Here is a 24037-nt window from a genome sequence, read left to right on the forward strand (position 1 = left end):
GAGTTGATGGCAGGAGAAGGGGACAGGCCATCCTGGTGTCCCCTCCTCTGCCACCTCAGATCCTACCAGTCAGGAGTATGAATTATCAGCTAGTCTGGAGTTTGGTCTCCCCAGTTCTGCTTTTTCTGCCCTGTCAGACCATCCATCCAATGCACAAAGTAAAACATGTCCTTCCCCCTGCTTCAAACCCTCTATAGCTCCCTATTGTCCTAGGGCTAAAGTCTTGAGTTTGGTAGAGAGGGCTGCCCTTTGGGAGCTGAGCCCCACTAAATTTGCGGGACAAGGTTTCTGTTCCTAATGACAATGGGAACATCCTTGAACTTTTATCTTAGTATACAAGTGCGCTTCTATCTAGAGGATAAATTCTGGGAGAAGTTGTTGAATTTGAGACCTATGTGTTTACCTTTTGCAGATGCTGCTAAGTCTCCCCACTATATGGTAACTCCTGAGGGTATACATTACGTGCCTGTTCCCCAGGCCTTTGTCCTACTGTACAGGTACCCCTAACACACACATATTCTCCCCCATCCCCTCACCCCACCCCACCTCTCCCTCCATACATGCCTTGTTCTAGCTGATGAGATTTTGGCAACCTGTGTTTTCCTGGGAGCTTTCCTGGCATTGAAATAAACACTTTTGGTAACATACATCCCCTGTGGCTGGAGCTTCTCTCGGGCTTTGTCTGGCATTTTCTCCAGCTTTCCTGCTCCATAGAGTCCCATGCACTGCTTGGTCACCTCTGTCCCTTTTGCTGTGAGGGAACATGCTGCAGGTCAGCCTCTATGCTGACCTAGAAAAGCCAGATGAGCCATCAAGCCCCATCCTCTTGCTCCCTGTCACTCTGGAGGAGCCAGAGAAGCCTCCTGGGGTGGGGGATCAGACCGAGGGAGAGTGGGCACTGCCTGGCTCTGCAGGGAGGACCTCTGGCCATGAACCTGGGAGCACCTGCTGCAGAAGGCAGGGGACACAGCTCCTTGGGACTCCTGGCAGGTAAACAGCTCTGGATGATAGTTGGTGTGGGACTGTGGGAAGATGCTCCCAGCTCTGGGTGGAAGGCTGAGATCCCGGGTCTCTGAGGGGTATGGATTGAGGTTTCCTTTTTAACATTTTGTTCTATAAGGCAGATGTGTGTGTGTGTGTGTGTGTGTGTGTGAGAAACACAGCCTGTGAGCCTCTAGTACTAGGGTCTCCAAGAGACATCGTCCCCATTACAGCAGCCGTGGCTGAGCGCCTGCTGCTCTGTGCCTACCCCAGGGCTCTCCACTCCCCGTGAGTTGTCTTATTTGATCCTTGCAACAACCCTGTGAGGTGGGTCTTAATTTCATTTTCCAGTGAGGAAACTGAGGGTCGGAGAGGTTAAGTAACTCCGCCAAAGTTGCACAGGCTGGAAACGGCCCGTTTTCCTGACTGTAACTGAGAGCTATATCTGAAGATCCCAGGGATATCCTTGGCTCTTCCTAGCCTGGACGATGCAGGTGAAGGTTGTGCCACTGATGTTTGTAAGACACACAAGTAAACTCAGGACAGTTAAGTGGACGTGGCTCTCTCTTTGGACCTCTTGTCATGACACATTTCCCAGGCATGCCCATATTTTCTACCTCTAACCAGAAGATCTGGGACCCTCCCTCTCCCCCTCTCCAGGACCCTCGGTGTCATCCTTGGCAATTTGAGGCCAATCCTCTCTGTACTCCTTTCATGAGGTGACCGCCACTGAGCAGCACAAACCAGGTGGCCTAGAACGACTGAAATGGATTGTTCCACAGGCTGGAGGCCAGGAGTCCAGAAGGCACTGGCAGGACGTGTTCCCTCTGAACCTGCGAGAAGGATCCAGCTTCTAACAGCTCCAGATGTTCCTTGGCTTCTGGCTGTATCCCTCCAGCTCCTGCCTCCCTCTTCACACGGCCTTCTCCCTGTGGGTCTTTGCACCATCTCCCTCTGTGTGTGTCTGTCTCTATATCCAAATTGCCCCTTTCTATAGGGACACCTTATTGGTGAGGGCCCACCCTAATGACTGCATTTTAACTTGATTACCTCTATTGAGACCCTATTTCCAGAAGAAGGTCCTATTCTGAGGTTCTGGAGGTTATTAGGACTTGCATGTGTGTTTTTAGCAGGACACAATAATCCCTACCTCCCTCCTCTTCGAGGACTCCGTGTGGTCATGCGCGGAAAGCTCTGAGCACAGGGCTGGGCTCACACTTCGTAAATGCTCCGTAAACTGCCGCTGCGAGAGCAAAGCTGAGCACCCGGAAATAAGGTGCTGGGTGTACGTCCTATGCCAGGTACAGTTTGGACCCTTGACACGTATCATCCCACTGAATCCTCATGGCCACCCCGAGAGACAGATAAGATTTTCATCAAAATGATGCGGAAGCTGTGACTCTGAGAAGTTAAGGCACTTGCCTGAAGCCAAACAGCCCAAGTGGAAGAGCTGAGGCTCAACCACAGGCCTGTGTGGCTCCATCCATCCCACCACGTGGGACACGTGTATCCTGGGGAACAGGAGATGCTCAGATGGGGAGAAAGGCAGGGTGGAAATACTGTGCACGGAGCACACAACCCTGGGAAGCTTTCTGGGTCTGAGGGGCTTGGAACACCACTCTACAATAGTCAGGAGGTGGGCTGGATCACCAGCTCCCTGGGGAGGTGCTGGCAAGCTGCCAGGATCTGAGTCCTTCCACTGTGACCTGATCCACTTGACTGATACTCTAGGGCTGGGATCAGGCCCAACAGGGGCAGAGGGATGTTGCCCAGAGTGCGGGCACACTTCACCCTCTTCTGAGTAAGTGTGGTTCTCCAGGAAGCTGAGAAGTGGTACTTCCTTAAAGAAGCTTACTCAAGACTCAGGATACTCTCTCTTCCTCCTTGCTTTCCAGGGGTTCCCTACACCTAATCAAGGTGATAACAAATTAGGTTTTCTGTTCTGGACCATAAGTTCATTTACTCGGGTACTAACTTGTTTACTCATTTAAGCATTTCTTTATTCCTTCACTCATTTGCTTTTCTATCCATTTGCCTAATGGCTCACTGAATTCATCATGCACTCATTCATGCTCTAACACATTCATATACATAGCCATCATCCATCTACCCATCCATCCATCCATCATCCAACCACTCATTATCCATCTATCCATCCATCCATCCATCATCCATCCATCCACCCACCATCCATCCATCCATCATCCATCCATCATCCATCCATCCATCCCTCCATCCACCCATCATCCATCCATCCATCTATCCACCCATCATCCACCCATCCATCCATTTAACCACCCATCACCCATCCATTCATCTATCCACCCATCATCCATCCATCCATCCATTTAACCACCCATCACCCATCCATCCATTCATCCATCTATCATCCATCCATCCATCCACCCATCATCCATCCATCCATCCATCCATCCATTTAACCACCCATCACCCATCCATCCATTCATCCATCTATCATCCATCCATCCATCCATCCATCTATCATCCATCCATCCATCCATCCATTATCCAACCATCCATCCATCCATCCATCCATTATCCAACCATCCATCCATCCATCCATCCATCCATCCATTATCCAACCATCCATCCATCCATCCATCCCTCCATTATCCAACCATCTATCCATTCATCCACCCATCTAACACTTACTAAGCATCTATACGTTTTACACACAAAACGACTTATGGCTCCCAAAGTACTTTTCACCCATTTTCATGGCTATTTTGACTTACCTGTTGGGAAGGAGGGCCTCTGCACCAATGGGACCTCCAAATACTTGACCTTCTGGTAGCATGGTTCCAGAGTCTTGTCCTCAGGAGGACCTTGGGAAGACTGGACAGTTAGTCATCTGCATGGTCTTAGTCTCCATGTGAGAGCCAGTGACATTTACCTGAGGGTCCCAATGGAGCCTTTGTCCTGTGGGGCCCTTACTATCTTTTGATGTGAGAGTCATGCATGGTCCTGGGCACTGTGGCTTCCCTGGGGTATTATTTCCAGTTATTGGGCTCCATTTCTTGCTTCTCCCTGGATAGAGCAGGCTATGGTGACCTGTGGACGTGGGCCCCATCCTTGAGCTGCTCCCTGGGGCCACTCTTAGTGTAAAGTCAACTATGCCCCCCTGGGAGGGTCATTAACACTCAGAGACTTTGAGGAGGACAGGGCGGGAACCCAGAGCAACCTGGGGGAAGACCATAGTGTTCTGACCTGGCCAGAGTGCAAGAGGAGGCCCTCCTGGTCCCTATAGATATGGGGACACAAGCCAGGGAAACTGGCAGGAAAGTCCCTCACTTCCACGCCTTTGCATGTGCTGAGCTCCTGCTCCTTCACACTCCAGGCAAAATGTCAATTCCCAGGACTCCCACATTCTGCCACTCTCCTTCCCTGCCCTTAGCCTCCTCTCCCACCCAGGCCCTGCCCTTCTCTCTCAACACAATCCTGCTGGCTTGCTTTCCTGCTTCCTGGCAAATGTTACCATCCCCATTTCAAGGAGGAGGAAATCAAGACATAGAGCTGGTGGGCGCCCTGCTCAAAGAGTGGCCAGGCTAGGGTGAAGATCCCTGAGTCATTGCTACCTTTTCTGGCTATGTTAGTCAGGTATTTTGTTAATTCAGTTAAATTTAAAATTGGATGGCTGCAGGTAATAATGCAATGCAAATAATACTTCATGCTTTTTAAAAGGTGCCATTTTTTACTTCACTGTGCGCTGGTGGGCGGGTAGGGGGGACGGTCTGTCTGTGTGTGTCTGCCCGTAGGTGGCCCCAGCTGAGACAGCCTCACAGGAGAGGAGGTTGGACATTTGGGGGTGTCTGGGAATTGAGTGTGTCACAGAACCCTGCAACCTTCCTCCTGCGTGCATCATTGGTCGAGTCAGCCCCATGGTGATGGGAGCCCCGCCACTGAACTAGGAGCTGTGAGGGTGTCAGCCTTTTTCCCTGCACTCCTGATGGAGAAGCTGGACCGCGGTGCCCCTTGCCTCACCATGTCCCTGGATCCTGTGAGCCCGCACCGCCAGGTAGCCCGGGCACTGGGCAGACCTGGGCTGAAGGTACAGTTGTCAAGGAAAGAGAGCGGGGAAAGAGAGCCACTGGTGTCTCAGGGCCAGGCCTGAGGGGTAAGAGGAGTAAGATGAGGACCTTAGAGGGGTATATGTTCTGTCTGTCAGTCCCCGCTACACCCCCATGAGGGAAGAATTCTCCTCCTATCCTACAGATGAGGAGATGGAAACTCAGAGAGGTCAAGTAAAAGACCCAATGTTACAAGCTGCCAAGTGTTGGGGGTGTTTTTCAAACCTTGGTTGGTGAACTCCAGAGACCCTTCTGGGACACACACTGCCCTGGATTCCGACTCATGCCTTCCGCAGGTGTCACTGAGTTTCAGATTCTAAGGGATATGAGGGACGGCCCCACCATGTGTGCCGTATTAGAGACCCCAGAGCTTATTTGGGGTTCAGGATTCACGACCTTAAGCTATGGGATCTCAGCTGCGTCCATGTAGCTCTTTTATGACCAAACTCTACTTTTGTTGACAAACACCCTATGATGAAAATTTAGGCTGTTTCCTTTCTTTTTCTCCTCCCTCCCTCCTTTCCTTCTTTCTTTCCTTCTGCCTTCCCTACTTCTTTTCTTGTTGCTATTTTAACTATATGCATTGTCTTAGGCATATATATCTTTGTTCACTTACCTTATGATAAATTCCCAGAACAGGAATCACTGAGTCCAAAGGTCTGTACCTTTAAAACTGAATCATATCGCCCAGTGGTTTCCCAGAAGTCTGTGTCCAATTACAGACTCACAGAGTGGGTGCCGGTTTGGTTTTTTATGTTGACATTCTTAACTGGACAATACTGCTCTTTTTAGCCTATGCTAATTGTATCTTGTTCTTAACTCTACTTTCTTTTTTTTTCTTTTCTAAAGATTTTATTTATTTATTTGACAGACAGAGATCACAAGTAGACAGAGAGGCAGGCAGGCGGGGGAGGGAAGCAGGCTCCCTGCTGAGCAGAGAGCCCGATGTGGGATTAGATCCCAGGATCCTGAGATCATGACCCGAGCCGAAGGCAGAGGCTTTAACCCCCTGAGCCACCCAGGCGCCCTAACTCCAATTTCTTATATAAGTGCCATTGAGCACCTTTTCAAGTGCTGAGTGTCTGGTAGTTCACAGAAGCAGGAAGACCATTTTGAGTCTAGTGAGATGGTTTAGGTTCTGATAAGCGACTTGCCCAGCTGCACACAGATAACTCATGGCACAAGTCATTTTTACAAAGCCTGCCTAGGCTCATGCTCTGTTCATGTGTAGCTCTGAGGTCTTTGCCACGGGTCATGTCACCAATCTTTCCAGATATCCTGCTGCTTTAACCCCTCAGGCACACACCCCTGTATGCAAACCCAAGCACCCAGAAAACACCGCAGGCAGTTTAAAAGCACCAGTGGTTGAAGGTCAGCCTGAAGCTCAAAGTTCAGCTTCCACACTTCCCAGCTGTGCGGGGCTCCAGGGAATTCACTTAAGCTCTCTAAGCCCCAGCTTCCTTTTCTGTAAGATGGGGGCAGCCTTCTCTGCCTTCTCTGCTATGAGGACCCAAGGGGATGAACGCCCGGGCAGGGTCTGGCACAGAGCGGGGATGTGGGGAGCACTCTGAGGGACTGCTCTGGGAAGGACACAAATAGCACAGAGTTGTTTTCATGCAATAAGTAAAGTCAGGCCTCCTGACTCCTTGCAGTGGAAGAAAGATCTGCATTTGAGCCCAGAGTCCTCCGCTTATGTCACCCTTCTGAGCCTGTGCCTTCATTTGCAACAAATACCGCTCTGATAGTTGTTGCTCACACACGCCCTCCTGGCTGTCCACCATGGACTGGCCATCGGGGGCTGCCTTCCAACCACGTTTGCAACAGATTGGCTGGCAGGCATCTTCTTTCCAGGGATCACCTGGGCCGACTTGCTTACAAACCAGCGAAGGACAAGTCCCTTCTGATGGGCTCCATATTTCCTCTCTTGCCCTACAATGAAGCAAAGGGAGAAGCTTCTCATTATGCTGAGGGGTTAGGTTAGGGCCCTTCACAGCTCTGGGATTCCCCACCCCTAGCTCCCCTCCCATCAAGCATTACCAACTCTACCCAGTTTGGCCAGAAGATGCTCATAGGTTGTGAAAATGTCTTCTTGACACTTGCCACCCCTGGGTATTAGTGATCTTTTTGGTGTTTGCCAATCTGGTGGGTGAAAATGTTTCATTGTTCTAATTTGTGTTTCTCTAACCACATCTTGTCATATGGAGTGTTTACACTTTATCTCCGGTGGCTGTTGTGTACTTTTCTATGAGATGTTTTTTGAAGGTATTGTATTCCAGGAACTCTGTATTGATTTCCAGGAACTCTTTATATAGACTAGGTAGTAACCTTTATCATTTGTTGCAAACGTCCTGTCAGCTGATCACTAAATTTGTGCGTGGTGTCTTTGTTATACAGGAATTTTGAATTTTGGTGTGATCGAACCCTTCATATTGCTTGTTAATGGCTTCTAGATTTTATTTTGCATAGGGAGATCTCCATAACCCTTTATTTCTTCCCAACTTCATTCTCATCAAACCCTAATGTAGACTCCCATCCACCCCAGGAAATTCCTTTGTACTTACCAGCGTCATAACCTGCTCTCCTTCCCATGAGCTCTGCATATCTCATTCCCTCCCTGGTGTTCACTGACACTTTGAAACTGAGTCCCAAGATTGCCTCCTCCAGGAAGCCTTCTCTCTTCAGCCCCCTCTCACTCTTGTTCCTGTTCGGTCCCTCAGGGCTGTTTGCCTCATCTTAGGCTGTGTTGAAGCACAGTTTTGCTTTTAGACTTTTGGTGGAGCACTTACTAGGGGCCAAATGATTTGTATGCATTGCTTTACTTCCTCCTCACAACCTGTGTTGTGAGTATCTAGTTGTGAGTAACTAGTATCATCCTCATCATGCCCATTTTGCAGGGAAGTTGAGAGACTAAGATAATTTCTCATGGTCACACATCAAGAGGACAGACCCAGACCCAGATAGTCTGACTCCAGGGCCTGGAGTTAGACTAATCACGTTTCAAGTGCTCGGGTAGGCACAGGGGACCAACACAATTCCATATGTTGCCCAACATATAAAATAATCTGATTAAGTGGCTCAGGTGGGGACAAGGTAGTGTCCATGACCTTCCTTAAAGGAAGGATGGAGGCAAGCCTCAACCCCATGGGAACTTTCAGACCCTCTCTGGCAAGCAGGGCAGGGACGCGCTGCTGGCTGGAAAGCCTGCTGGAAGGGGTGGCCACCACTAAGCTTCTTCTGGTGGGCCCACTAGTCCTCTGGCCAAGTGGTTTGGGTTGTTCAATAATACACTGTCTCTGTCGGCTATCACTGTGTCACAAATGATCTTGAACTCAATGGCAATCATTCACTAAACAATGCTCATTACTCAAGCCATGTGTCTGCCGGCTGGCTGAGAGGTCACTGATCTGGCCCGGCTCTGCTGGGTGGCCCTATTTCAAGCTGTGGGTCTGGCTGAACTTGCTGCTCCTGCTGGCTGGGCTCTGGTCTGTCCCATACATGTTCATTCTGGGACTCAGGCTGCAGCCATCCTCGGACAGCTCCTCCCATGGTGATGGGAGGTGCTGGAGGGCCAGCCCCATCAGGCAGGCACATTTCACGCCTTGGCTTATCTCATGTCTGCGCACATTCCATGGGCCAGAGCATGGCATGTGTCCAAAGCCCACATCAATAGACGGGTGGGGGGCAAACTCAAATGACATAGGGACAACACAAGCTGCATACTTAGAACTCTTTGTCAGGAAGACATTTTCAAACACTGCAAAATATAGCGCTGGGATCAAAAAACTCAGTTCCTACCAAAAGCCTCCTCCGGTAGCCAGGGATCAAACTGTGCAAATGCCAAGTATCTGTGGCTTTTCCCTTCTTGTACTTTTGCCTGTGCCCTCGTGGGAATTGGGGTGGTTATGATTGGGTATATGTAACTAACACCTCTGAGTATCCAGCATTTGTCCTCATTCCACCCTGAACCGGAGGCTGATGTCGGCATTTTAGCAACTAGCTCTAAAACAAACCCAATTCCCAAAGCACTGGCTGGTCTGTTTGATTTCCTGAATGTTTGTAGAGGATATAAAAGATAGGGTCACATCACGTGCCCTATGGCCATTCCTCCCATGGTGGCCATTCTTGGCGATCCTCTTATTCTCTGTCCCTCCTTTATTCTCACCCCTTCTTACCAGCTCCTGGGTTATCTACTTGGCCAAGGAGACTTTGGCATTTCCCTGACAGTGACCTCCTGTTGCTCCTCCAGCATGCCCCATGGGGATTTATCTCAGTCCATTTTGCTATGACATATCACTACCCACTGCTAATTTTTTAAAAAGATTTTACGTATTTATTAGGAGAGAAAAAGCACAAGGAGGGGGAGGGTTAGAGGGAGAGCAGACTCCCCACTGAGCAGGGAGCCTGATGTAAGTCTCAATCCCAGGACTCTGGGCTCATGACCTGAGCCGAAGGCAGCTGCTTAACCGATGGAGTCTCCAGGCCCCTCTGTCTATTCTTAATGATGAGCCAGAAGGAATCTTCAAACGTGTCAGAGCAGCTGGTAAGAAGCAGAGCTGGGATTGAGTCTAGGCTGGTGGTATTCCCTCCCCAGCCTCCTGCTGCATCTGGCCAATGGGCTGGAAAAAAAGAGAGAGGGAAGGAAAAGTCACAATAAAGAAAAAAAGTTGCACAAAGGCCTTATTGCATAGTGGTTGAGAACGTGGGCTATGGAGGCTATGGAGCCTGATGCCTGATGTCGGAGTCCTGCCCATTTATTACACAGGTAATCTTGGACAAGTTCATTTCTGTGTGCCTCTGTTTTCTCCTCTGTAAATTGGGATTACAAGAATAAGAACTTGTTGTGAAGATTGCATGAATGACATTGGTTCTTAACGTGCGCAATTTTGCCCCCCAGGAGACATGTGGCAACATGTCACCGTGGCCACATCGCCTGTGCTGGCGTCCAGAGCCTTCTCCCAAACTTATGGTGGCCTCTATCGTTCATGACGAGGGGAGCAGTGATGCTGTTACACTAATGACAATTGTGGCAACGGTTCCTATTTCCCAAGCACCCGGGACAGGCCAGCTACTTTGCCCGGCTTCTCGGTGACCCCACTGGTGATGCTTGCTGCGACAGTAGCTGGGTTCGGTTACTTCAAGGCTACTTCGCTAGTATAACAGCTCTAGGATTCAAAGTCACACCTGTCTGACACTTGAGGCAAAGTTCTTCCCTTCTAAACTTACAGATCCCGTTATCTCTCGCTTGGTGGGCGCGTGGTAAGTGCTCAGGAAATGCCTAAAAAGAAAATCACAACGAGAGACCATCGTGCTGTACACTTAGGATCTGTGTGCTTTTCTGCGTACACCATACCTCAATAAAAGGTTGGCAACAAAAGCAGAAAATGGGCTGTGTTTGTGAAGCTCGGAATGAACTTCGCAGATGTGCCAAGTGCCCCAGTTGTGCTAAACTGAAGATGTCAGCGCACTGCACGCCGTGATCTCAGCACAACTATCCTTTTAGAACTGCTGGGGTTTTATTTTGTGTCTGTTTTCTCCTGGGCCCCCGTCTGACCTCCTTAGAAAGTTCACCCAGAGAAACGGCGACGGCTCCTCTCACTCTCAGCTGTCAAATCAAGACAACAGTTACTGTCTTCTGTTTGGGTTTAGTCACTGAGGTTTTCAGATTGTCAGGAAAACACACAGATGCCGGCAATTTTCAAGCGAAATCGCAAAACAGCTAAAGAAACCAAACTGTGCGCCAGCATGCGGGACCAAACGGATTTGCAGGAGGGGTGCCGGCTAGCAGCTTTCTCGAAAAGCATAAATAGAGCGGAACAGCCAATTTTATAATTAACTGGGAATCGGTCCCCAGTTAAGCTTCCGCTTGGTGAGAATGGCCAAGCCGTTCCCCCAGGGAGAGCTGGTGCCTTGCCTCTTCCCTTGGGCCCCAGAAGACCTGAGAATTCTCGGCTTTACCCCATCTGAGTGTGTTTCAGGATGTGAGTGTTTATCGCTTGGAGTCGAGCTCAGTGTGTGGGCAGGACACTTGGGAGAAAGGCACAAGCCATGCGTCAAATGAACACGGAGGCTCTTGTCCAATTGTTATTAAGAATTCCCTGATCATGATTAAACCTAGCAGGAGGCCCTTCTAACGGAGGGACTGTGTGTGTGACTGCTCAGGTCCCACATCCATGACCCTGATCCTGAGTATCCAGAAGTATCCAGAAGCTGGGGGGACATCAAAAGGTGGGATCTCAGGTTATGGGCAAAATACAGCCTCAGAGACTCCAGAGCACAGGACCCACAAGAGGGAAGCCAGGGAGGCAGCAGGAACCAAATCAGCACCCCGCCCCAGGCTGCAACATGGACCGCAACAAACAAATCCAATAGAACAATCCTTTCTGGAAGGCAATTTGGGCAAGAAGTGTCACAATCTCACAAACCCTTTGTGTTTGCAAATCCGCCTCTCGCACTCTTTTCTACTGTTACCTCTACACAAGGGAACATGATAATGAATGTGAGGACGCTTCTCGTCATGTTACTTGTGACTGACAGAAATAATCCAACCCCTGTCAAAGGGGACAGCTACTGCCTCCCCATGAGGATCTTTCCTGAATATGCGCCATGTAGGTGACCCTCTCGTGACTCAGCTACTCAATGACATCATCTAGGACCAAGTTTTTAAGTTTTCTATTTATGTTGAGTGTGGGATCCACTTCGTTCTGAGCCTGGATTGCTACTGTGTGCCCACCACCTCCGTGGGGCTACCTGCTCTGCGTCCTGGGCTAGAGCTGGTTGTCTCTATCCTAGAACTCCCAGCCAAAGTCCTGCATGTTCCCTTCCTTGAATCAATTATTGTGGCTGGAGGAATGCATCTAATGTTTCTTTTCTTTTCTGGTTTATTGTTTGTTTTTTAAATAATAACTTGGCAGAGAGCTCATCCATGGATGGCTTTCGGGTGGAGGTGGAGTGGATCCAACAGAGGGGTGAGCTGAGGGAAGTGGGTGCAGTGGGGGTGAAAGCCAGCTTCCAGAGGGTGAGGAGCCCTGGCTGGGGCCTGCTGGGTGCTGGGACAGGGGGAGGGGAAACATGACAGGAGCCAGACGGGAACCAGAACGGGAAGGGGCTTTCCCTCGCATCAGGACTGATGCAGTATCCTCTTCACAGGTTTCCCTGCCCTCCCCTTGCTCCCAGCCGTCCGGTCTCTCCCTTTTCCATGCAACAGTCATATGATCTTTTTATAATGTAAATTAGATCATGCCCTCCTTAGATTAATTCGTTTAGCAAATATTGATGAGTGCCTATCACATGCCAAGTATGGTTTTGGACACTGGGGATACAACAGTGAATACTGTTCATTGTTCAAAGCAAAATCTGTGCCCTCGTGGAGCTAACATTCGAGTGGAATTCAAAGTGCTCTGCTCAAAAGTTAGATGTCTCCCCATCTCTCTGAGAGACAGACAACCCTGTGTCCCTGTTACCTATGACTGCATGGGCACCCAAAACTCAGCAGTATAAAGCAGCATTCACTGTGATGATAATGATGACAACAACAAGGACAATGGTGACGGCATCATCCAGGGCTTGATAGGGCTCAGCCGGGCCCTTCTCACTGAGGGACTTGAAGGGACGCTCCACAAGGCCGGGGACATTGGCCTTCTTCTTTACCGCTGCCTCCTCAGTGCCTAGACCCAAGCCAAGCACATTCTCATACTCCATCCTTATTGGTTAAGTGAAGGAGGGAATGGAGAGAGCATCCACACAGAAACCTCCTTGGTTTAGAATACAGTTCAGCTACACTAGCCCATGGTTTCCAAAACGTATGGTTGTATGGGAGATGGGGGTCCCCCAAGGGCCTGATGGTCAGCCACCGCCTCTCCAGTGCCGAATGCACATCGCTGGGCACGGAAGAAGTGGTTTGGGGAGATGCCCCCGCTGCAGGAAACCGGTCGGCCACCGTGCCCTGGCCAGCAATCTGATTTCACACAATCAAAGGGATTGGGGCCGGGGTGGGTAAAGGAGAAACCCATGTGGACGACTAAATAGACACAGGAGCTTTTTTAGACTCACAGAACAACGGGAGACTCTGGGAGGAGTGGGGCCAAGAATGTTCATACAGTCACTGTTTCTCATTAACTTCTACTTACTACCTGTGGTGAGAGATGCTCCCTTTAGTGGTTGGGATATTGGGTTTCTTTTCCAAGAACGGGTGTAAGTAAAAATGTGGCCCTTGACTAGGGAAAAATAGTAAGGAAACAGTTGTACAGGTCTAATTAGATACAGATAAAAATGATAAAGGTGGTAGGTAAATGTCTCAATTTCACGAAACACCGATTCATTGAAAAGATCTGCACAAATGACCTGTGGTTAGCAGCAGGAGGGGAAAGTCTCCTCGTATTACAGTGACATCAGTGCCTCCACCTGCCAGAGGGGAGGACCCACAGAGCTGTGTCCGGAAGCATTTGCTTGGGCACCCAAGTACAGGGGAAATGTTCGAAGACTACGGTGTCGGGCTTATGTGTGCGATCCAGGCTGCCATAAAAGCAATTTGGGTTTTTTTTTTAACCACCGGCACCTGGTCCACTGAGTTGGTCACACTGGGCACAACCATGTACCGTGCCCCCAGTTGGCTCACATGTGTGTGCACTTCCTCCTTGAGCTCTCATCTGTTCGCCGGAAGAAGGAAAGAACACAGCAGGCCAGTGTTTCCCAGATGCTCCAGGAACCTGGGGAGGATGTTCCAAGGGCAGATTCCCGGGCCTGGGGCCTGAGCTCCTGGGTGGTCTCTGGAGGTGCGTCTCAGGACTGATCTGGATGAACGGTTTTGCGGTGTGAAGCGTAGGGGGAAACATAGTGGATATACTATGTATACATACTTATTTTCTATCGTAAATAAGGTCTTGAAAGGGACTTTCCAAGGGCACACCAACGGCTTGCCCACACTCTACAAAGCAGGGCCCATATGTTTCTATGGTGGTCTCTGCCGGATTTGGGAGAGGGAGTGAGTTCATTGCTACATTTCAGAATCAGAACATACAGGGAGCCTCCTCAGCCTGCTCTGTTTCCCAGCGGTGGCAGTGTTAAGGGCTGACATCTAGCTAGTGGGTAATCCCATCAGTATCCCCCGTATTCTCAGGTGTCTTACTAGATCTCTCCATTGGAAGGTGTGGTTGGTGTTAGGGGGTCCCGTGATCAGATATGTGGCTGCCCCTTGCGTCCATGGGAGTATGTATTCTTATATGTGGCCTTGGTGAGTGCCTGTGGCTGGGCGCGGAGCTGTGTGTATTCCTCTGGGTGTTCTCCTCTGTTGGCAGGAGAAGCCGAATCCCAGCGGCTGCAGGACACAGGCCATCAGGCCTCCTTGGTGGCCAGAGCTTAGGCTGTGACCACCAGGGGCTCCCGTCCACCCCGACGCGGCCCCAGGTGGTTGCCGTGTGCGGCTGGCTGCACATCTCTGCCTGCTAAACCTGCAGACAACACCAGGCACTGCCAGAGATGTCGGGGACACCCGCGGGGTCTTCCGATCAATGGTGAGGAAGTGGCATAAGGTCACGGCAGGCCCTGTCTCCCTGGGGCCTCTGGGATGTCACCACATCCTGAGCGCAACAGCCATTCTTCGGCCAGGGCTGTATTGGCGCGTGCGCGTACGTGCGTGCGTGTGCGTGTCCACGTGTGCGTGCGCGTGCGTGAGCGTGCGTGTGCGCATGTGCACAGACAGCAAGACTGCCTATCTCGGTGCTTGTCAGCCACTGTGTTCCCATTTTACGTTGTAGGTCTTCAGACCCTGTGGCGTCTTGGGCAAGCTCCCTGAGCTTCAGCGGCTCCGCCTGTGAAGGGGTTGGGGACCGCTCCTGCGTCCCGCGGCCGAGCACCCCGTGCTTCCTGCACGACTAACTGGGAGCCGTCTGTCCTTTGTATAGGACACGTCTTCAGAGATTGGGGCCTCGGGTATGAAATGGACCCAGCTCAGGTCTGGGGCCTCGAAGTCTCCTCCAGGTAAGTGGCCTGCATTCTCCAGGCGTTGGCATTCTCCAGCTGCGCCCCCGGGCTTGCACGCTGAGGTAAGAGAGGGCGCACCCCTCTGAGCTTTTCCATCTTCCTGCAGGTTGCTGGGGTAAAGGCCTGAATCCTTGGCCTCACGGCTTGCTTCCTGGAGTCACAATCTCAGATCCTAATCTTAGGCAATTGCTACTGAGTTTCGTGGGCCTGAGCAAGGGCACAAGCCTGGGAATTTTCTTCTTGGGGCTCTGGGCTCGGAGTCAATGAGGGGAGGCAGCCAGGAGTGTGTGCCTGTCTATTCTGTTTCCAGTCACAGAGCTGGAGGCTCAGCGGCAAGTGAGGGGTGCAGCCATCCCCATGGATGCTGGTGGGCTCCTGCAGGGGGGGGGGCCCGCTGCCTTGGGGGAGGCACCTAGCTGGTGAGCACGCTGCCCAGAGGGCTGGTGGCTGGGCCCCATCCTTCGGCACCTGTACATCTTGCATCACCCTTCTCACCCCTGCCGAGCTGCCGGGCACCCAGAACACAGGGGTTGAACCGTTCACTCACTGAATTCCTACCACAGCTCTCTGCCCTGTAACTGCTGTGCCAGGGCCTGGGGAACGGAGAGCTACAGGCATTCGTGCTCCTTCACTCTATGTTCATTCATGTTCTTTGTTTTTATGCTTAGAAAGTCCTCCTTAATCCAGCAAACTGAAAACTGTCCATCTCCAGGTCTATTTTTTCTAGTTTTTTTAAAAAATTCATGTTGGTGTCTGGTGTGAAAGAGAGACACCCAACTTCTGCCCTTTTTCTTTCTCCCAAAGGGCTGAACTGTCCCAGCACAGTTCCATCCAAATGAGGATGTCATCATTTATAGCTAGGTTTTAAAGACGGAAATAAAGTGCATGGTAAGTTGGGCAAATATTTGCCATGTGCAGCTGGATGTGTGCACCTGTGTAACTCCCACCCGGTCAAGATCTAGATCGCTTCCAGCACCCCTGAAGGCTCCCCTGTGCCTTTCCCAGTTAGTCCCCACGTCCTAGGACAGCCACTGTTCTGACCCTTCTTATCATGGATAGGTTCTCCCAGGTCCTGCTGTTACCAAAAGGAAGAGGTTCTTCACTGACCATATTTTGATGTGGTTGGATCACCCTAGGTAGCTGGCTCTGGGCCTTGTTCCAGAGGCTTCCATGCATTGGCTTGTTTCCTTCCCTCACCCTAGAAGGTGGGTGCTGTCACTGCACCCCCACCTCACTGGTAGGAAAGGAGCAGTGAGGTTCAGAGAGAAGAGAGAGAGCCGGCTGATCCTGAGGCCAGGACTGGAGCTCGCAGCAGCCCCACCCAGGGCCGTCCTGGTGGACTGTTACTGTCCACCGCTTAGGAAATATGCCCCCTCCCCCGGTAACCTCTACTCCACAAATAGAATGTTTCTTTTTCTTTTTGAGATAAGTTTAGACTCACAAGAAGTTGCAAAAATAGTACAGAGTTCCCATGTACTCCTTACCTAGTTTCTCCCAGGGAAAATATCTTATATAAGCACAGTACATCAAAATAATTTTTTTTAAATAATGACTTTCTATTTCTAAAGCATCGGAGATAATGAATGCTCAACATTATCTTACCTTCTAGCCTGGATCATGTGATTTCCCGTATTAACCCATGAAGGATGATGATTAATAATCTGGAGATACTATATATGGACGTTTTACCGTGGATCAGGCATTATACCCAGTACTTTACCTTTATGATTTTATTTCTTTCTGCTATGTTGACAATCATGCCCTGAAGAAATAAATAATTATAGTAGTTATATGAAACTGTGTTTCATATGCTTTATCTAATTTAATGCCCCTCCCCAATCCTGTGAAGTAGGTCCTGTCATTAGCCCCATTTTACAAGTGAGACTCTTGACACAGAGACAGGTACAATGATTTCCCCAAACCCATAGGGAACATCAGACGCTGAACCCAGAAGATGTGACATCACAGCTCACACCACAACCACTAGGCTGTGCAATAGCCATGACATTGTTACCTACAAGCACAACATGCTTCCTTTCCTTTCTTAGGGCACTGGAATGGGGCCCTGGGGAATACACTGGTCAACTTGACCAGCAATACTGTAAACAAATCCATCAGTCCCTCCCTCTTGCTGTCTTTGACCTCTGGCGGCAGGAAATGCCTCGTGCTGCCCGCAGAACCCTACTATGGCCTCTAGACAGCGCAGTTGAGCATAATTTATTTTTTCAATTAATATTCTGTCATTATTCAGAGTAAGAGGAAGAGGAGCATTGGATCCATGGGTGGCACTGCCAAGGGCAGAGATGGATGGGGCGAGAGAGAGCAACAAAGGACTGGAATAGAAGCAATGATAAGAGGCCCGTGTGGTGTTCCCTCCTGTTGGAATGCAAGTAATAAAAACAGCTTCCGTTTATTGGGGCCTCATTATGTGCTTGGTACCAGAAGCACTTTATACCCTTTAGCCCATTTTACAGAACCCTATGAGGCAGGCACTATTTTACGGTTAGAGATGAGGATTTAGAAGCTCAGCACGCAACCCAATCAGTCAGAGACAGAGCTTAAACTTGAACCTGGGATGGAAGCCTGAGCCCCAGTCCTCATGGCCTCTGTTCCCCACCCCCCAGTAACCTCCTGCGGGGGATGGGAGAACCTCAACACCCTTACCAGACATGCGGCTTCAGTGATTGCCTTTTTTTCTTTTAAAGATTTTATTTATTTGGAGAGAGAACGAGCAAACACATCAATGGGGCAGAGGCAGAGGGAGAGAGAGAATCTCAAGCAGACTCCACGCTGAGTGCAGAGCCCAATGCAGGACTCTCTCATAGGACCCTGAGATCATGATCTGAGCTGAAACCAAGAGTCTGACGCTTAACCGACTGAGCCACTTAGGGGCCCCTTGAGCGATTGTCTCTACTTCCCTCCCTAGAAGTTTAGGATTCCCAAATCAAGTCAAGTTTAGGATTCCCAAATCAAGTCAAGACTTGACTTGATGAGGATAGAGACTTGCCCTGCAGGATATGCAGAAGATCCCTGCTCTGGCCCTCTCGAGCTGACTGTGCTCTGCACCAGTGAGGCTTGGACCTGAAGAGGAACAAGGCAGGGAAGCGGAAGGCAACAGGTCAGCAGTCCCAGCTCCAAAAACCCTGTGGCTTTCTCATCCAAGGAACTGGGTGGAAATGAAGCATGCTTAGCTGCCTTATTTCTTCCGGTTATGTGTATGTATAACAGTAACAAATAGATTATGTTATATATATATATATGTTTTATAAAAACATGTTTTTATAAAACATATATATATATATATAACATAATCTATTTGTTACTGTTATATTTATATATATATATGTATAAAACATAATTTATTTGTTACTGTTAACATACATGTAACTGGAAGAAATATGGCATATATTTGGAAATATACATATACATATATGTATATTTCTGCATCTGAAAACAATCCCTGCTCATTGTAGGAAATTTGGGAAACAGAGCAAAATACAAATGGAAAGATACGATTCGGATTTAAGTGCTATCAGCTCTCAGTGCATCATCTTCCTGTGTGTGTGTATATCTTTTTTTCACTAAATACTAGAGAATTATGGACATCTCCCATTGTATCATTCAGCGATTGCCACAATAATGCCTCACAAAAACAACCAGCAAACTCATGATTTAAAACAACACTCATTCACTCTTGTTCGCATGTTTGGGGGTTCGGCTGACCTAGTCTGGCCTTGGCTCAAGCTGTTGGCTGGGTCTGAGTCTGCTTTTCATGTGTCTCATCCTCCCGGGACCAGCAGGCCATCTGGAGCCTGTCCTTTTGGCAATTAATGGCAGAAGCACAAGAGAGCAATCCCTACCACATAATGCATTTTATTATTTTTTTAAAAGATTTTATTTATTTATTTGACAGAGAGAAATCACAATTAGGCAGAGAGGCAGGCAGAGAGAGAGGGAAGCAGGCTCCCTGCCGAGCAGAGAGCCCGACGTGGGACTCGATCCCAGGACCCTGAGATCATGACCCGAGCCGAAGGCAGCGGCTCAACCCACTGAGCCACCCAGGTGCCCCCTCATGGAATTTATTGATCCATGGGTCAAAGCTATCACCTGGCTGACTAGCAAAGCCATGGGGAAGTATTTTCTGTTGCTTTATGGGAAGAACTGCAAATTCATATGGCAAAGGGTGTGGATACAAGGCGGGATAATGAACTTGGAACAATGTTACCATTTATCACAACTAGTAATAACATTCTTTGGAACATGATTTTTTTATTATTATGTTCTGTTAGTCCCTGTATATTACATAATGTACTTGATCCAGTGTTCAGTGATTCATTAGTTAAGTATAACACCCAGTGCTCATCACAGCACATGCCCTCCTCTGTACCCGTCACCCTGTTACCCCATTCCTCACTCTCCTCCCCTCTGAAACCCCCAGATTGTTTCTTCGGGTCCATAGTCTCTTATGGTTCACCTCCCTCGCCGATTTCTCCCTCTTTGGATTTCCCTCCCTTCACCTATGGTCCTCATGCTTTTGCTTATGTCCACATATGCATGAAACCGTATGCCAATTGTCCTTCTCTGCTTAACTTCCCTCACTTAGCACGATCCCCTCCAGGTCCATCCATGTCAGTACAAATGGTGGGTATTCATCGTTTCTGATGGTTCTGATGGCTGAACAATAGTCCATAGTGTAGATGGACCACATCTTCTTTATCTATTTATCTGTTGAAGGGCATCTTGGTGCCTTCCACAGTTTGGCTATTGTGGACATTGCTGCTATGAACATTGGTGTGCACATGACCCTTCTTTTCACTGTGTCTGTATCTTTGGGGTAAATACCCCGTAGTGCAATTGCTGGGTCGTAGGGTAGCTCTGTTCTTAACATCTTGAGGATCTTCCATACTGTTCTCCAGAGTGGTTGCACCAGCTTGCGTTCCCACTAACAGTGTGAAAGGGTTCCCCTTTCTCCACATCCTCGCCAACACTTGTTTCCTTTCGAAAACATGATTTTTACTCACGGTATTATTTTCGTCCTTGGGGATATATTCTAATTTATTTAACCATTTCCTTATTAGTGGACATTTACTATTTCCCTGTTTCTGCGATTGTGAAACACAACCACTATTATTGTACATACAACCATGAGTGCATCTTGGACTATCTGAAATAGGCCTGTTAAGTTCTTGGTGTCTGTTACCCTTCAGTCATGTATGAGAGTGTTCATTTCACTGCATCATTGTCAACATTACACACTGAATTTTTTTTTGTGTGTCCTTAAAAAAAGAACAGGGGCACCTGGGTGCCTCAGAGGGGTAAGCCTCTGCCTTCAGCTTGGGTCATGGTCCCAGGGTTCTGGGCTCAAGCCCCGCATCAGGCTCTGCTTGGTGGGGATCCTGCTTATCCCCACTCTCTGCCTGCCTCTCTGCCTACTTCTGATCTCTCTCTCTCTCTGTCAAATAAACAAATAAAATGTTAAAAACAAAAAACAACAAGAACATAGTGGTATAGGAGACCAGGGGTGGGAGTTTTGCAGAGAGAGGGGTAGAGAGGTGAAGAGAGAAGGAAGGTAGGGTAGATTGGAAGGAGGAACTTGCCCCAGAAGACTGTGAGACAGGATGAGTCAGAAGACCTGGAGATGCGTCTTGGGAACTGGGCGCATGCCTGCAGGGCTAGGCCCTCTGCCCCAAACCACTGGCACATACCTTACCCAGCACCACATGGGACAGCATCATCTTTTCCTTTTAACATCTGTTTGTCCAGCTGAGATTTTCTGGTCTGTGATGCAGTTAACATTTTCATTATTGCCGAGATCGAATGTTCTGGTCGAGAGATGTGAAGTTTGAGTTCAGCCATTCTGCGGAGAGCTCAGTCCCCATGCAGGAAAAGGAGTCGGACTCACGTCGCCCAGACGGTCCTGCAGGCTAGAGCTCGACTGGCCTTCCAGGACATGAAATGCCCCTTCTGCTCTTGACTTCCCACAGAAACGTGGCTTTCGGCATGCCCCTTGACGCCCTGCCGGAAGCTGACCACAGAGCACTCCCCAGCCCCCAGGTCCTGCTGGTCCTTCATGCCGTTCGTTGTGCCCAGATTTGGCTCATCGAGCCCGTGAGAGGCTGTGTCTGGGGCCACCACTGGGAGATGTCTAGCCAGGGGGTGTAAGAATGTGGGCTTTAGAATTGGACTCCTGGTTGCAAGTTCTGGCTCCGACACTTGCTAGTCTGGAGACCGGGGATGAATTTTTGAACCTCCGTAAGTCTCCCTGTCAAGATCTGTGCAGTGAAGTCATAATAATAGTACCCTCGCTTTATTTTTTTCCCTTTTTCTTTTTTTCAATTTTATCATTTTTTTTTAATTATGTTAGTCACCATCCAGGACATGATTAGTGTTGGTGCAGCGTTCCCTGATTCATTGCTGGCCTATAACACCCAGTGCTCCATGCAGTCCGTGCCCTCCTTCGTACCCATCCCCGAGCTCCACAGCCTCGTTTTAAAACAGAAACCTTGTGGTTGCAGAGCTCCTCCTGCTCCACGCCCCACCACCCGGAATAAATCCTCAGTCCCTCCCCTCATCTGCCCCCAGGGCCCTCCAGTCTCCCTCTGGGCCCCTCCCAGTAGGGGGCTCCACTCTGTCCTCCCCGCCTGCCGGCCTCGACTCCCTCCCTCTGGCCCGTGCGCTCGCTGCCCTCCCCCTCTGGAAACCTGCCCACTCCCCTGGAGGGCTGCCGCTGGGCACCGGGATGGCCGCTGGCTGTCAGCGCCTCCCAGAGGCCCGCCCAGGCGCTGCGTATCCTAGACGCTCCGCTCTGCTACGTAGTGTGTGTGTGAATCATTGTGTGAAGATAGTCTTTTCTTGAATCCCTTATTGTCTGCCTTCTCCTCTGAAACAGAAGCTTTGCAAATCTGCGGCCTGTTTGTCTTCTTCGGTCCTGCGTCCCAGGCACCTGGACTGGAGAGCCCACCGGATAGGCACTGGGCCATACTTGTTGCGGGAGGGAGCGGATGAGTGAATGAATATATGAGCCAGCGCCGGAACGAAGGAACGCGAGCCGTGCAGGATCTGAGGGAGGAGGCCCAGCGCTCAGCCTCTGTGCCCCCCACGCAGGCGCTGCCAGCTCTCAGCCCAGGGGTCTGGTCTGGCTTGGGGAACTCCTCCTCTGAACTCTGTAACTCCCACCTCCTCTGCTCCCTGGAGATCCTGACCCAGGTAGGGGATGCCTGCTTCTTCCTTTGCGGCTCTCGCAGTGCTAAGGGTCCCATGAAACCTCTCCAGGGCACTTGACGTCTCCCCTCTAAGGGCGATTGTGGGCTCAGTGCATTTCTGCCCTTGGACTGGAGCTCTCGGGCCACACATCTCGGCGTGCGTGTGTGTGTGTGCGTGCGCACACATGTGCACATGTATGTGTCTGTGTTTGCACCCACGGGATACTTTTTATTCTCACAGCATAGAGAATGAGCCTCGTGACCGGCACTGGTCAGAGCTCTCTGAGCTGCCACAAGCCCAGGAAACAGTTCCTGGTCTTGTGAGGAAGGGTTTCCTGGCTGTCCCTGGACTCTGCGATCTCCCCCCAAGAAGGGGCCTCCAGACTGAGAGAGGGAGAGTCCCTGAGACTCTCGCGGACTGGAGACTGGAGGCTGAAGCCTCCCTCCTCCCTCAGGCAGGCGACCCCTGCCGGCCCTCCACCTGCTCCTCCTGATGCTCCCGGAACCCAGCAGAAAGGCCCTGAATGGCACCTGGCTGGCTCGGTCAGTAAAGCAAACATGCGACTCTTGATCTCAGGGTCATGAGTTCGAGCCCCACGTTGGGTGGACAGCTTACTTAAAAAAGAAATAAAAAAAAGAAAAGGAGAAGCCGTAACTGGAGTTGCCTCCATTCCACGGTCTCAGCCCACGGCCGCCATCATGGCTCCTCATTCATGGACTTAAGTCATCCCTTCGACGACGATGCCACATGCTGCCTGCCACGATGACAACAGTGATGACCGAGGCTTTCCTGGACTTCTTCCCTCGAGAAAGCAGATGAGCCCTGAAAGAAATCGGGGCTCACTGGAGTGGGGACTGCCGGCCGTCAGTCCTGCGAGGCGCTCACAGGTGGCACAGAGGAAAAGGGCTCCGTGTTCAAGTAAGATGGGTGAACACTGACTCCCTGAAACAAGGCTGAGGCTCATTCTTCCCTACAGACTTCTCAGAGCCTGTGATATGGTCTCCAAGTGGGACTAGAGTACGTAGTACTTTGCCAACCCAGCTGATCTCAGACCTCTTTTTTTGCAGAAAGCGTTACAGGGCGCTGGCGTTCGGGGGCGGGCAGCGGGGGCCACAAATCTGGGAAACACTTAGGAAACTCCCACTGTGTGTTGGGGGAGTCGGTGCTCAGGACCTAGGCTAGAGTGGGGCTTGGGTGCAGCCTTGCCTTAACTCCAGCCCCCTCCTGGCTATCTTTGGGTCAAACGCTAGGGTGAGGCTGTGAGGAGGTCCAGGCTTCCTGGAATCCTCGTCTGCTGTGGGCACAGGAAACCCCAAGGAAGTCTGTGAAACCAGACAGCTGGGCTCGAGGGGCCTCCACGCCTTGTGCCTCGGCTTTGGTGGAAGAGACAGCCTCTTTGAATTTCTGCTTCCTTTCCAGTAAAAGGAGGATAATAATAGCATGGTGTGTGATTGTTTTGGCAATTAAAAGAGCTAACGCATGAGAACTCATAGAGCAGAAGGTGTGGTGCTTTGTGGGGCCTCGGTACACGCTCTTCCCTCCTCCCCCCTTCCTTCCATCCTTCTATCCATCCATCCATCCATCCATCCATCCATCTATCTCTCCAGCTTTCCATCCTCCTTTCCTTCACCCTTATGGTTATGTGGCCTTGGGCACATTCTCCTTCTCTGTAAAATGGGTACAATGATAGAACCCACCTTACCGAGTGGTTGTGAGGACTGAACGGGATGATAAATGCATGTACGTTGCTCACTCAGGCTAGAAACACAAAGAAGACTTAATAAATG

This window comes from Meles meles, chromosome 16 (assembly GCF_922984935.1).
Source record: "Meles meles chromosome 16, mMelMel3.1 paternal haplotype, whole genome shotgun sequence".
NCBI classification, from domain to species: domain Eukaryota; kingdom Metazoa; phylum Chordata; class Mammalia; order Carnivora; family Mustelidae; genus Meles; species Meles meles.